General features: G+C 38.3%; 2 protein-coding genes and 1 long non-coding RNA gene across 35 annotated transcripts in view; 2 read left to right on the top strand and 1 right to left on the bottom strand.

The window, feature by feature from the left end:
• LOC311443752 (uncharacterized protein) overlaps nt 1-13,781 on the bottom strand; it is a 319,792-nt gene that overhangs the window by 155,382 nt on the left and 150,629 nt on the right. The window lies entirely within an intron of this gene.
• The window catches only part of LOC311443868 (uncharacterized protein), a gene marked incomplete at its 5' end in the record, with an annotated part of 58,796 nt that overhangs the window by 41,537 nt on the left and 3,478 nt on the right, over nt 1-13,781 (top strand). The gene's annotated exons all lie outside the window — the stretch shown is intronic.
• On the top strand, nt 1,760-9,697 carry LOC311443755. Its single transcript, XR_014697484.1, has 3 exons — nt 1,760-1,810; nt 7,493-7,708; nt 9,077-9,697. It is a non-coding gene; the product is annotated as an uncharacterized lncRNA (long non-coding RNA).

The raw sequence follows: 13,781 nt of genomic DNA, 5'->3' as shown, positions 1-13,781 counted from the left end.
GCCTTGCTCTAATGAATTCTGGTGAAACACTTATGAATGATACTATTCATATGTGCCCGTCCCTCAGGTGGGGAGGAGAGTGAGGGAAGAGAAAAAGAAAGGAACAAAAAAAGCAAAGAATTCTAGTGATAAAATGGAAACATTTTCTAAAATAACCTTCCAATATTAAGTCCCGGTAGGAGAAATGGTAGCTTCAAACATCCACTTATTTATTCCATGGCACCACAGAATTATGAAAGATTGTTTCTTGTTTTGTTTCACTTAAAACCCCAGGCACAGCTGTTCCAGACTCTGTAACAGTACTGAGGCAAAATCTGTATACCAAAGGTCAAGTCCTGAAGCCCTAAATCAGGTTTTCAATTGGCATTTTGCTTCAGGGGCAAATACTGTTCTCAGCCCATATTTATGGCTCTAGAGACTCATCAGCATACTATGAACATGATTCATGTGAGTACAGGAAGGTTTGAAGCCCTGTGTATGAAAAAAGTACACATGATGCATGTGTAGGATTTGTTTTCAGATGGCCTAGCTACGTATGACCAGCAGAAGGAAGCAATGAGATTACCTACCAGTCAGTGTGAGGCTCCATTTCGTATTTCTGCCCAAGGACACTACTTCTGATATTGCACTGTAAAATGTCAGTATATTGGGATTCCCTCAAAATCTGTTGTTTAATAACTTTCATTAGGAACAAGACAGAGTTACAAGGCACATACCTAGATTCCTACCTGCTGTTAACATGTCAGGAAGTATTATGCAGAAAGGGTAAAAGTAAAAACTATGTATTTATAGTGTCCAGGCTAGTTGAAGGGCAGACTTGATCAATAAAGTTACAAGAATAGGTGGATGAGAATACCCCTTCTGAGAATACTTTGCTTCTGGCAACCCATATAGGACTTCAGAATAAAATTAAAATTCTGTAAGAGATGCTTAAAATTAGAAGTGTTGTGCTTTAATACAAACAAAACAAACAAAATAAACCGACAAACAGAAATAACAACCATACAACACAACCAAGGCAAACCAAGTAAAACAAAAAACCTACATTAAGTTAAACTGCACTAGTAGAGAAGGGATCTTTAAATCTTGTTTAAAGATACTAGGATAGAAAGGACTTTATTCGTCCCATAGATTTGAGATGGACCACCTTTGTGCAAGGTGTCTAATCCCCATCCTGTTCATGACTGAAGAAGTGCTGAGTACAAGGGAGGAGCACACCTACGAATCCAAAGCTGTGGAAAAAAATTCTCTTCTCTTTCTTCTTCCTCTCATGAGGAGGAAGAGACACAGCATCTCTGCCCTCAGAAGACAGGGAAGCACAATGTAAGAATGAGGAACTGGACTCTTGTTATCTATCACATCCTAATCTCAGAAACTCACTTCTTCCATGTCCTTCATATTTCTGAAACGGACAGCACATAAAGACCCAGAAATGAAAATGGCCTGAAGATTGTTGGTGCTTCTGCCTAGAAAAATCTGCAAGCTCTCTGAAGCTGATAATGTTGCAATGGAGCAGTAATCACGCTGATGAAGCTCTGAAGAAATGTCCAAGCCAGAAATGACAGACAACTGAGTTTACAGGCTGTGCAGGGAGGATGAGATTTCCTCCCTAGGAACAGGATAAGGAGAATAAGGTTATGCTCTACAAATATGGTGGACATATTGTGTTTTAAATTTTTTTATGTTTATGCTCCTCATATATTCAATTTTCTGTGTCCTTCTTGTTGACAAGAAGGGATCTCTGCAAACCTGAAGTCTACAAAGGACAAGACAACAAAGATAAACATCTCTCTCTCGGGAATATCCTGAGGTGAGATGAACCTTCCAATCCCAGCCCCAACTCTGATGTTTTTCTTCCCTCAAAATACTCCAGATGGTGCAGTATTCAAGGATTACGCTGTAGGCCTGAGCCATCCAGCACAATGGGTAGCTGACTGACTTCTTATGCAGTTTCCTCTGGTGCCTGCAGTGCCCTAATCAGTACAGGCTGTGCCATCAGAGAGGAGGATCTGACCACTCAACTTTGCCAGAGTTTATACAGTTATGCAAGTAACACCAGCATAAAATTACCAGGATGCTCCATATATTTGAAATATGAGGGAAAGTGCATTCTAACAAAACTATAAATAGAAGAAAGGGTAAATCACAGAGTTTATTTGCTGGCCAACAGTCTAGTTCAGGCATATTGTTGAGAGGGATGGAAAAGTGGAGTACTTTAACACTTTGTGTGGCAGATGTATGGCAGCATCCACTGCTTGGGTGAAAACATCTTTGGTTTCATTCATCAGCTGTATGTATATCTACAGAAAGAACGACTGGAAACAGAATTTCGTGTTATGCAGAAATGTTGTTGGCTGGCTCTAGTCACTGTATCCTAGCTTCTGACTAATATGCTGTAATGATGCCAGGCAGGTTGTTTCACTTGCCTCCTTTGTAACAGGCACAAAACTTATGCATCAAAATCTCAGGGGTATCTTACAACTTAATTACATACTATGTGTAAAGAACAGAATTAAGGAAATAACCAAATGATTGTCCCTTGAGAAATTCCAACGTATCAGTAGTTGACTACTTTTCACCACTGTTCTGAGACATAGTATTTAGAAATACTAAATTTTCAATATTTTAGGCAAAGCAGTGGTGCATTCTTGAAGCAAAATACTTTGTTCTGACTCAGTTCAGTATTAAGCTGCCTTTCCCTCTGCAGCACATTGCTTTGCAGAAATTGTTCATTGGGTTTCTTGATGTCCATAATCTCCATGGGACCAGCCCACTGCCTAGATTAATCTTCCTGAAATTCTCCTTGCACCCAACACTTGGACCATACCACACCCCTCTATAAAGCAATGCTGCTGCACCACAGGAGACACAGGCAGGAAGCACAGCTCCTGGCAGAGTACAGTCACTGACTACAGCTCCTCGAAATCAGCATGCCAAAACAAAGAAACCTAAATATTTTATGACAGTTCATTTAACTGAAGTATTCCAGTTCAGGTCAAATCCAATGCAATTCATACACAACAGGTTCAACAGCCAGATCTATTTCTGTTGTTATCCTTTCAAATCACTTACCTGTGAAAATTCCACCTCTCTCTCTACATTAAAAACAGCGATGCAAACTCAAAACTGTCTCAATCCCTTAAAGACACATAAACAGTGTTGTTTTAATTCTGCAACTCCTGATGACTGGGATAAAACCAAGTTGCAACCAAATTTGCATTTGCAAATAGCGTAAAATTGTTACCGATTCCAACACTTGAACCTGAGACAGGAAAAGTGTTTTCAAAGAAATCAGGATAAAACAGAATAGATGGTGGGAGTACATTTCAACAGCAAAAAAATTCATTGTCACTGACTAAAGTCCATTAAAGTTTTCCCAAACACTAAGTAATTTTCAACGTTTCAGCTGCAGATGAGGAATAAGGAAAACATCTCAGGAAAAAAAAAAAAAAAAAAAAAAGGACTTAAAGGCTACTTAAAAGGTTTACTAATTTTAGTGTCAGCTGTATACAAAGATGGCTCCTCACTTGGTTTTCTCTGCTTTTTTCCAGTTGGTAACACTACTCAGTTTCTCCCCTTTCTCCCCTAGAGGAGCATTCACTGCAATACCACCAGAGTGGTTTACTTGCAAAAACTATGAGCTACTGTTTTTTGTTGTTGTTGTTGTTGTTGTTGTTGTTTTTGACTGCAGTATGACATGAAATTTTACAAGGAAGAACATATTTCTTAGCTCTTTAAGTGCAGATGAGTACACAAGAAACAGATGATGAATGCTGATATATGGGTATGTCAGCTAAGACTAAAGACTTGAAACGGGAACCAGATCCAGCAAAGTGTTGAGTTCCCTGTTATACTAATAGCACATTAGGATGCAGACCATTTTTGCAGAAATGTGAAGAAAAATCCTAGTGATTAGAAAAAAAGATTATTGTCTGCACTGTCTTGGGGGTGGGGTGGGGTGAGGTTGGCTCAGAGTTTCTTCTAATTTTCCTGCCATACTCCATCAATATAAAAATACTTGGGTCATACATGACACAGTACTGCCAGATAAGAGATGTGTATACTGGATCTTACAAAAATTTTTTTTGACATGACTAGCAAGAATTATTCAAGACTGTAATCCTGATCTATAAGACAAAGCCCAATGCAGTCAAAACAAAACAGCAACAAACCCCCATCTGCAATGAAGCTGACAAGCCAGCCAAAGCTAGTGGCTCAGAAGTCCCAGTACACAGTCCCTCATATACGTGGTGGGAAGAGGATGACAGGAGGGCACAGAAAGCTGAAGGAGGTACCAGCCACTTCAGTTATCTGGAAAGCATCTAATTAAGTGCACCAAATCAATGGCTGGAAGTCATTTCTACATCTCATGTTTCTCTTTTGAATGCTATGCAATAGATTCTATTTTAGTATAATAACACAAGAAACTGTAGTGCACTGATACTGTACAGAAATTTTAGAATGGAGCCATGGCAGGCTACAGATACATATTTCTCAGACCTTACTGAAGAATGTGATGCATGGTGCCTACTCTAAAGAAAATCAAATGTTTCTTACTTTTCTCCATCTTTCAAAGGGTATCTGCATCATGCCACAAAATGCTAAGCAAAAAAAAATTCCAAGCCAGTAAATAAATAATCAATAAATCAATTATTTTCTCTTTACAAAACATTAGCTGATACTGGTAAAAAAAATAAAGTAAGCATTCCAGCTTTCAACTCTCTGTATTTACTAGTTCAGCAATAGGAAAAGGCCCTAAAAGGGATGTTTATGCTTAACCATTAACAAGTACTAATTGTACAGCAGGACTCAAAATGTTTCTTAGAAACTCAATCTCAGTTGTCCACCAGAGTATTTTTAGTACCAAACTTTTTTAACATATAAAAAAAGAAACCTTTTCCTATGCTAGTACCCCTATCATTTCCTGATTGAGACCACCTGAACAAAATCTGTTACTTATCCACATCTTGGGTACAGAGCTAGGCTGGTAGAAGCTCCCCCACTGATGAACTTAGCCCTGTTCATAAGGATATTCTTTGAAGGTTAGCAATGAGTTTCTTCTTCATGCTCTGTGCAATTGCTTCTTTATCACTGTCAAATAGCATGAGCAATTTGCGGTTTTATGGTAGGGGCACTTTTCTATTAAAAGGAATTAGATGAACCACTTCCTGCACCTCGGGCTGAATAACTGTAAAATAATTGCACTTTCTATGAACATGGGGATGATTTAAAATAGTATTTTGGAGGTACCAAATTTTACTAACAGTCTGCAGTGTACTACTGCATACAATGTTTCCTTCCTAAACCAAAACAAGCACATACTGGCTTCATCTAGGTAGAAATTAGCAATCCCACACATTTACTTGAATCGTGCTGAAGAGCAGTACATATTGTCATTTGCTGTTTGTTAATATCAGTTTTATGTTGTAAATTTGTAACATAAGAGGAAGGAGATTCTGGCTATTCTGGTAAATGCACAGAACTTTGGGTTTGCAAAACAACCACCCCTACCCCTGGCCTTTCAGAAAGTGCTCAGTTTGAACCCAAGGACACTTACTACCCCATCAGAACTCTGCTCATTGAAGCGTTTTTCAGTAAACACCACTTGGTACTCTGGCAGTGCCAAAAAAACTAATTAATATTTCGAAAGACTAATAAATGAAAAAAGAGAGGAAAAAGAAATGTTTCTAGAAACTTTCATTCTCATTCCATTTATCCATTCATTGAAATAGTGGCAAGTGTCACCACATCACAGTATCAATAATGTGCATACTGTATCTTTACACACCAACTCTTCTCTTTAACCAGAAAAAGAAGATGGAAAGAAAAAGATAAATATAATATTATTGCTGGATTTATATACTGCAGCAGAAATAAAATGAATACACAACTATTGGATTTGTCAAAGACAAATTTGGGTAGTGGCAAACACCATCATATTTCAGAAAAACGGGCTGTGTTCTCTAGTCTGTTAGATGAAGTGTAGATACAAGTTCAACATTAAAACAAACAAACAAACAGAAAAACAAAATCTAAGATGAAAGAGGAAATGTGGAAAAAAAATAGCCAAAAACTCCAAACACTCACAGGGAAATTCATTACTTTCTAAAAAGAACGATCAGCTCCAAGCATCATTGTCTATTTTGCAGCACATTCAGACAGAACTAGTCTAGCAATAACATGCTACAAATATTCCTAGAGCTTCACCAGCCCTGTGCTTGGTCTGTCTAGGTTTTATTTATTTATTTATTGAACATGCAAGTTTAAGGTTGATTCAGTTCTCCTTTGCAACCCCCTTTATTTTCAGAGGTTGTGTAGCTGGATTTACAGTGACTGGTTATTACAAGAAGGAGAGGGAGGAGGGTACAATCCTACAAGCCTAGGAAAATTGCAAGAATAAATCATGATGGAGACTTTTTCTTTTATTACATTAAAAACAAAACAAAACAAAATAAAACACAACAGTATAAATAAAACACTGCAAACAAGAACGAAACAGAAATCAGGAATAATTCTTTCATCTATTCCTTCCTAATTCCTGCTAAAGCTTTTTCTATCTTTAGTCTGGAAACATAGCCTTCTAAAAATCTATTAATATTCTTCATTTTCCCTAGCTAACTGTCATTATTAGAAAAAGTGAGAAATGGCTGTCAAGCTCAAAAGCAAAATCAAGCACGTTCTAAATCCCCTACAGCCACACTTGTTCCATATAAGGACATTGCTGCTATTATAGCAGTAAGCAGAGTAAATAATTAAAAAATAATAATTTAAAATGTTAATAATTAACAATCCCAAAGCTCCATATTTTTTTCACACAGTTTGCTCTCCAAAATGCAGAAAGGTTCTTTTATTCCACACAGCACTTACCAATGCCCAGGTCACCAGAGAGCAGGAAGTTTAGATCTCATAGCTTGTATTGTATTATTGGGAGAACACATTTAAACAAGACAAAAATCTATACCCAAATGGTACAGATCAAATAAAAGATCAGCAGGGATTCATCAAAATAGAAGATTGCACTCTGAAAGATGTCTACGTGCTTCCTTCCTAAGCACTCAAAGGACAAAGCACGACCTGTCAGCGTTCAAGAACTTTGCCCTTCTTAACTCCAGAGAGCAACCAGGGGAGAAGAAATATGAATGTCTTCTCACAAGAAGCAGACTTAAATATAGTCTGGAATTAGTTCGTTAGTTCATATTCCAACTGTAGGGTCAGACTTTAATGACAAGGCCAATTCAAGCCCAGTAACTTCCAGTCATAATCACAAATTCAGCGCCACACAGACATGGCCAGAAATGAAACAGCCTATTTCACTACTCTTGGCTTTCTGGGAAATGTACTTTTAATCTGTCTGGCTGAAAGTCATTTCAAGTTATTTAGGGTTGACAATTCTCAGTGCAGCTCAGATTAGATCTGGCCAGATTTTCCAGTGCTGTGAACACAAAACTGGTGCTGGACCTCCAATAATATCATTGTTTCACCTTCTTGACAGTTTTTCATAATGCACTGGTACCCAAAATGCAGAACACTTCTGAAAATCTGGCCCTTCCTCTCTGCCCATCATGCTGAAGTTAAACCATCTCAAGAACAGGACCTTGGAAGAAGCTCACTTACACTTTATCTTCACCTGTGTTCTTAATCAAGGCAGGACCTCCTCTGCCTTTGCTTGGAAGTGGCTCTTCTAAACATCTTGACTTTGACTAGACTGGTAAGTCATCCTTCAATAATTGTTTTAATGACAATTAAAAAGCTGTATTTCTGATCATTTAAATTTCAGCCCTAAGGCAATGAACTACTGGCAAAAGAGGAGCAGTCCCAGTGAAATCTAGGATTTCCTTGTCTGTCTCTCTCTCTTTTATTTTTTCACCAAGTAATCTCAGAGAAGCAGGGTTTGCAGGGCGAGGTAATGTACTTCATTAAACCAAATGATGCTACTAGGAAAAGCAGACAAGCTTTCAGACACACAGTTCCTTCAGGTCAAACATCAGGTCAATAATTCTCAAAATACTGCAAAAGTGTACTTATCTCCAGTGATAGCAAATGTGCTTTTGAGCTTTACCAATGCTTATTAAACCGTTAACATTTTGGTTTGGAAATGGATGCAAGTTCTACACAGCACTGGAGCAGAAGACTTCTCTGTTGGGGCTTACAGACCACAGAGAGCACAGGCTAAAAAATCCCTCCCTGGTCTGTGCAATAAACACCCATTACGTACAGTACAATGAAAATATTTTCCCTTCCATTATTTCAAAATATTTTATTTGATGTCACTGAATTCCTCATAGGATATTTTGATTTTATTTTTTTTTAATGCCTGAAAATAATATATGCCAAAACATCTTCTCCACACCCGTTCCTCACCCTTTAATTATTTCCACCATCTTTCCAGTCACTTTTTCAAGAATCTTTGGAAAATCCTGTACTGGACCTTACCTCTGCACTTGTCACTCCTTATCTTGCCAGACCTAACTTTGATCTGTCAAGTCACTGGACTGCACACAGAACTGCATGTGGTGCTGGTCAGTAAGCGCAAGGGGAGGAAGGCTGTGCTCACTGCCCCCAAGGACAGCCTCTCTCTGAGCTTTGCACCTCAGCTAGGAAGCGGCAGCTCTGCCCCAGCACCTGTGCGCTCAGCACTGGCAAAGGCTCAGATTCAGCGAGCCAGGGAAACCCAAATGTTGGGGTGAAGAAGGGGATTGACATTGAGCCAAGCCTCAGAGGAAGAGGAAAGCCTTCCCTCCCCTAGGAATCTATGGGCAGATCATGGAGAGCCTCAGCAGGACACAGACAGTTGCTGGACTGCAAAGAAAGCCTGGAGGAAACCCTGTATTGACAAGCAGAATATAATTGATTTTTAGCCTTTCATTTACCTTCTTTTTCTCTCTCTCCCAAAATCTGTGCTTTCTCCTTCTAAAGAGATGCTTTATTATTCTGTATTATCATGAAACATACGTAAAGAAATTAGAAATCTTTGGTCCCTTTTTGGCACATTCACTTTGAAAAAGGGGAAGATAAATTTAGCTGTTCGTTTCAAGGAGAACATGAGATCTAATCACTCTCCCCTTCTTCCCACCAGGTTTCAACACACTTTGAGAGTATTTTGGAAGGAAGAAATTGTCTCTTACTGTGCTTTGTGATTCTGGGTGCAGCATTTCAACAGCTGTTCCTGTTTGCTTATAGAGAGAACAAAGATACTTCTAAATTCTGATTTCTCAACTCCCTGAGGCTCTGTTATGAAGTATTTAGCAAGTGACAACAATCCTATTTATGACTTTCTAAATTACTACTGATAATTTCACATGGCTTTAAAGGGGGCCCTGACATACCAGAGGCTCTGTCTTTTAGGTAAAATATAGAAACTAGGTCCTTCTGTTCTCAGGAATCAGAAGCTCCTACACAACCCAGTTGGTAAGGTTGGTGTCCTGGCCTAACTCCACCCTGAGCACTGTTCTCTGTCTTCTCACTCCTCCCCAAGCATTCCTCCTCCAACCCAAGGACAGATTAGGCAGGAAAAATGCAACATGCAGATGTACAATGTCCCAAAGGTATGCAAGCACAGCAATGGGCTTACAGAGCCCCACAGTATTTACACCATGCTAAATTCAGGAAAATAAAAGGTACGATCTACACAAACCATTAAATCCTTACTTGGAAGCTTTATTCATGTAGGACTAAAAATACCACACACACACACACATATTATGAATTATGAAGTACAAATACACAACTATGAACATAAACAATGTACTTCACCATGAAAAAAAAATAACTATGAATTAACCACCTGATTTCAAGTACATAGGTGTAAGTGACAACCACAGTTTGCAGGTTGGATAGACTTCTGTACATGCAAATATTTTTTGTGTATCTGTTAATGTTCATACAGCACAGAAATGTATGGTTCATACGTAATAGAAAAGACAGTACTCCTCAAAAAGTTATTTTTAACATCAAAAAAGGAATTGTCCAAAATAGCTAGTACACAGATTTTAAGAAATGTTAAAAATTATTGTCATGAATTCAGAAAAACAAACTGACTGACAACTTGAAATCATGTAGTTCTAAGAGGTGATTTTAGCCTCTTTGGCTTTAATATTAATGACAAAATCAAACAAATGTAAAAATAGCACTACTGGTAGCCTACTGACCTGGCAATGCACTGGACCTGAACTGCATGGAGAATCCTATTGCAGTAAGCATAACTGATCAAAAGATAATACCAACCAACCAAAATCACATCCTGAGAACCACAATCACCTGAAATTTCCAGTGATTTCTGTAACTTGGGTATGTTTAAGCTGTACCATACTCCAACGGACTGCAGTCCTCTTCACACAAACACACAACAAAATGCCAAACAACCCTGTCTTCCCAAAACTTTTGTATACTGGGGATTATCAGGTAGGAGGAAGAGTGAGAAGAGCACGATTCCTACATATTCTGGATAAACTCCATTAAAACCCCAGGTGAGAAACATGTATATATATTCCTACGGTAGATCACCAGAAACCCTGCAGCATAGGCAGGTGCATCACAAACACATTTCAAACCCATTTTGCTGACTTGCAGAGCCCTCTGAAGACAAGAGGCTGAAACTATTTGTGTGCAATCAGCAACCTGGAAAGAGAGTCCCTGTGTAACAGTGGCTTCAGATGTGGAAAGTGGCAGCGGTGTGACAGCATACAGCAACATAGTTGGTTAGCATTAGGCTTAGTGCTGTCCTTTGACAAAGGTGCAACAGTTGGTGAAGGTCGTTGCTTGCACCCCGGTAACAATGTCACTTTCAATCCAACCTAAACGTGTGGCTTTCAAAAGTAGCAGAAATTTTTCAGCCCCACTGGCTTGCCTGGGCCAGCACGAGCATTCCTGTTTACTGTGGTAACCTGGATTAGACATCTAAAGTAGCTGAAAATGACTCTTCCGTTTCTTTTGTTCAGTCAGTTTTTAGCCATACCTGAAGGCCTGTATTAATTTAATTAGTACACTCCTAATTTTTCACAGAATTGCCCAATTTAAACATTAAATACAATCAGGCCTTAGTCTGAGCAGTTGAATATTCTGGATTCAGCTTCCCCCATCAGTTTGGATCTTAAACCTGAGGCTAAACCGCAGCTAATATACTAAACCACAGGTAATCTATTCAAATAATCTATGGAATTAATTGTACCTAGAGCACCAAAATTGTACCTAGAGCAGGAAATGGCAAACACATGGGTTTACTGTGTGCACTAATTTGCAGTTGATGCTCTATTTTCTTCCCCTCTGATAAATACAGATAGCCCCCCAACCAGGTGATAGGCCTTCTCTCATACATAGATTGTTCATCTAGAGACAGACTATAGAGATTTGTCCATCAATTGTTCGCACTTGGTGGTGCCCTGAACTGATCACCCCTTTAATTATCCTTGTTAAACTTGCTCCCTGAAGCTTACAATGCTTCTGTCACTTGCCTGTGGGCTTCTTCTGCTCTACAAGCCTGAGTGCTTCCATTAAGTTTACAGTAAGAAGAAACCAATAGAGAAAAGGATGAAGGATATCCCGGTACTCCATTTGAAAGAGTTATTAAAAAAAGGCTTCGCAGCAAACAGATTTTAATAAAATAGCACTTTTTTCTTTGATGCCTTGGGAACAGAAAACAAATATATATATATATTTTTTGCTATATTTAAAACATCTTCTGTAATAGCAAAATGAAAATTACAAAGCAATGGGATACCACCACAGAGGACGTAGTGTATTCACCAGTTGTAATATTGTAGTCCTCTGATCTGCTGTATCCATGGTTTCATCTTTGAAAATTTGCATAGAAACATCATGTGGATGGGAAAAAGTTGGAAACAAAGAAAGGTTTTCTTGGATTATAGGTAGATGGGCTACATCTTTATAGAATAAATATAGATTTAATACCCAAAATACAACTACCTATATAGTAAGAATGCAGTGGCCACCTTAGAGATCTGCAAAATTTTGTCAGGTCACTATTTGTAGCATCACCATTATCTCCTTTAATGAGTCTTGTAAATGATGAAGTGACAAACAATTAACACATTTCCCCTAGTCTTGCACTTCGGATAACACATATTCCCCATGAGTGGGAAAGAATTTATTTGGCTTACTTTCAATTTGAGCAGCAAGGGTATAAACGTAGCCTCAAGAGCAGCAAGTCTGGTATATCATTACCGCTTTCCTCAGGTACACACATTTAAAAGATAGGAAGGCTTCAGCCTGAGCTCCCAAAATTACTAATGATGAAGCAGAAATGACTGTTGGAAAATACACACTTTGTAAAATGATGGAAGTATTTTAGCACCTTGAAAAAGTAATGTCAATGATATGAAAATATTCTTCCTCTTTGCCTTTGTCTGAACAAAGATGCCAATAAGAAATCCTGATAGCCGTAAGTATATTCTTCAGTGTTTAATGCCATATGTAGCCATCATTATTTTTACCAGTTACGATACAGGGTAAGCAATATGTGGGAGACAGATATGAGCAAGGACCTCTGAAAATTCAATGCAACCGGTCTGGAGCCCGTGTTCTCATTCTGTGTGCACAAATCCTCTGGGTAACTCAGAAAGTAATTCAGCTCCTTCTAATAAAGTCTCCTTTTCTCCTTTTGTGCAACAGACAACTGGAAGCAAGGCACAACATCCCTGTTTCTCTCATTGAAAAAGAAAGTTTGGCCTGCCAGAAAATGCAAACTCAAATGCAATGTGCCAGATCTGAACAGCTGTATGTATCCCACTTCTCCTGAGGCTCCATCACATGCCACATGCCAGTCACCATAATTAGTGAGAGTTAGAAGGAAAACTCACAGTACAGTTAGGAAATGTACAGCATTATACATAAATAAAAGATTACTGCTCCCCAGTGCTCTTGTCTCTTCTAATTCCTGTTTTTTCTCCCCATAGACCAATAACAGTGTTGAATTCTGATGAAGCAAAGTGTGGTTCAACCTCAGGCATTTTGTGAGGCAGAGAGCAATTAATTGGCATTAAAGCAATATATAACAGCACATACTTTTTCTGGCAGGGAAATGGCTGACTAAATAGTTAACTTGGGCATTACTAACAAATTTGAACCAAAGTTTACATGCTTACTTTATTTACCTTTCATCACTGTAAAGAAACTTCTGTATAATTAATGTAAGCATTTAAATATGTTTTTTAACTCTACCCTGCCCATATAGTCTATGAAAGTCTGAAGGATAAATAATTTGACTAATATTAAATTCAGCAAACACTAAAGCATGCAATGAGCTTGGACGAAATATGAATTGGGTGATAAATCCTGGTGGGAGAAAATACAGTAGAAATTTTCACCTGCGTTTCTCCAACCAACAGCATGAAACAGAAGCTGTTACATTGTGAGTCCTGTAAGAAGTAATGAATCCTAACACAGTTGCTAATTTTTGTTTGTTTGTTTCCTTAAAACATAAGACAGGTCCAGAGAAGGGGAGTGATGAAGGGAAATACTGATCCAAAATCCCATCCTTACAGGACTCTTCTGTTTCACCTTTGTAAAATCCTTATTTATATTGTGCTTTCTGATGCAGAGGGCAGTGATGGGCACAACTAGAAAAATACATAAATAAATAAATAAATAATCGATGTTTAACAATTTTCTTGTTTTATTCTCAAAAGATTCGGGTTTGACAGAACATATGAGGCATAGCAAGACGGACAGTGTGCCTACAAGTTTGCAACTGTCAAATTGTTAAACTATGCTATTTTTAGTTAAATTACAATTTGGAACAGGCATGTTGATTCCACACAGTTGGA

Source organism: Aythya ferina (assembly GCF_964211825.1).
Source record: "Aythya ferina genome assembly, chromosome: 13".
Classification (NCBI taxonomy): domain Eukaryota; kingdom Metazoa; phylum Chordata; class Aves; order Anseriformes; family Anatidae; genus Aythya; species Aythya ferina.
Note: the sequence above shows the minus strand (reverse complement) of the source record. Positions and strands in the feature narration are given on the sequence as shown.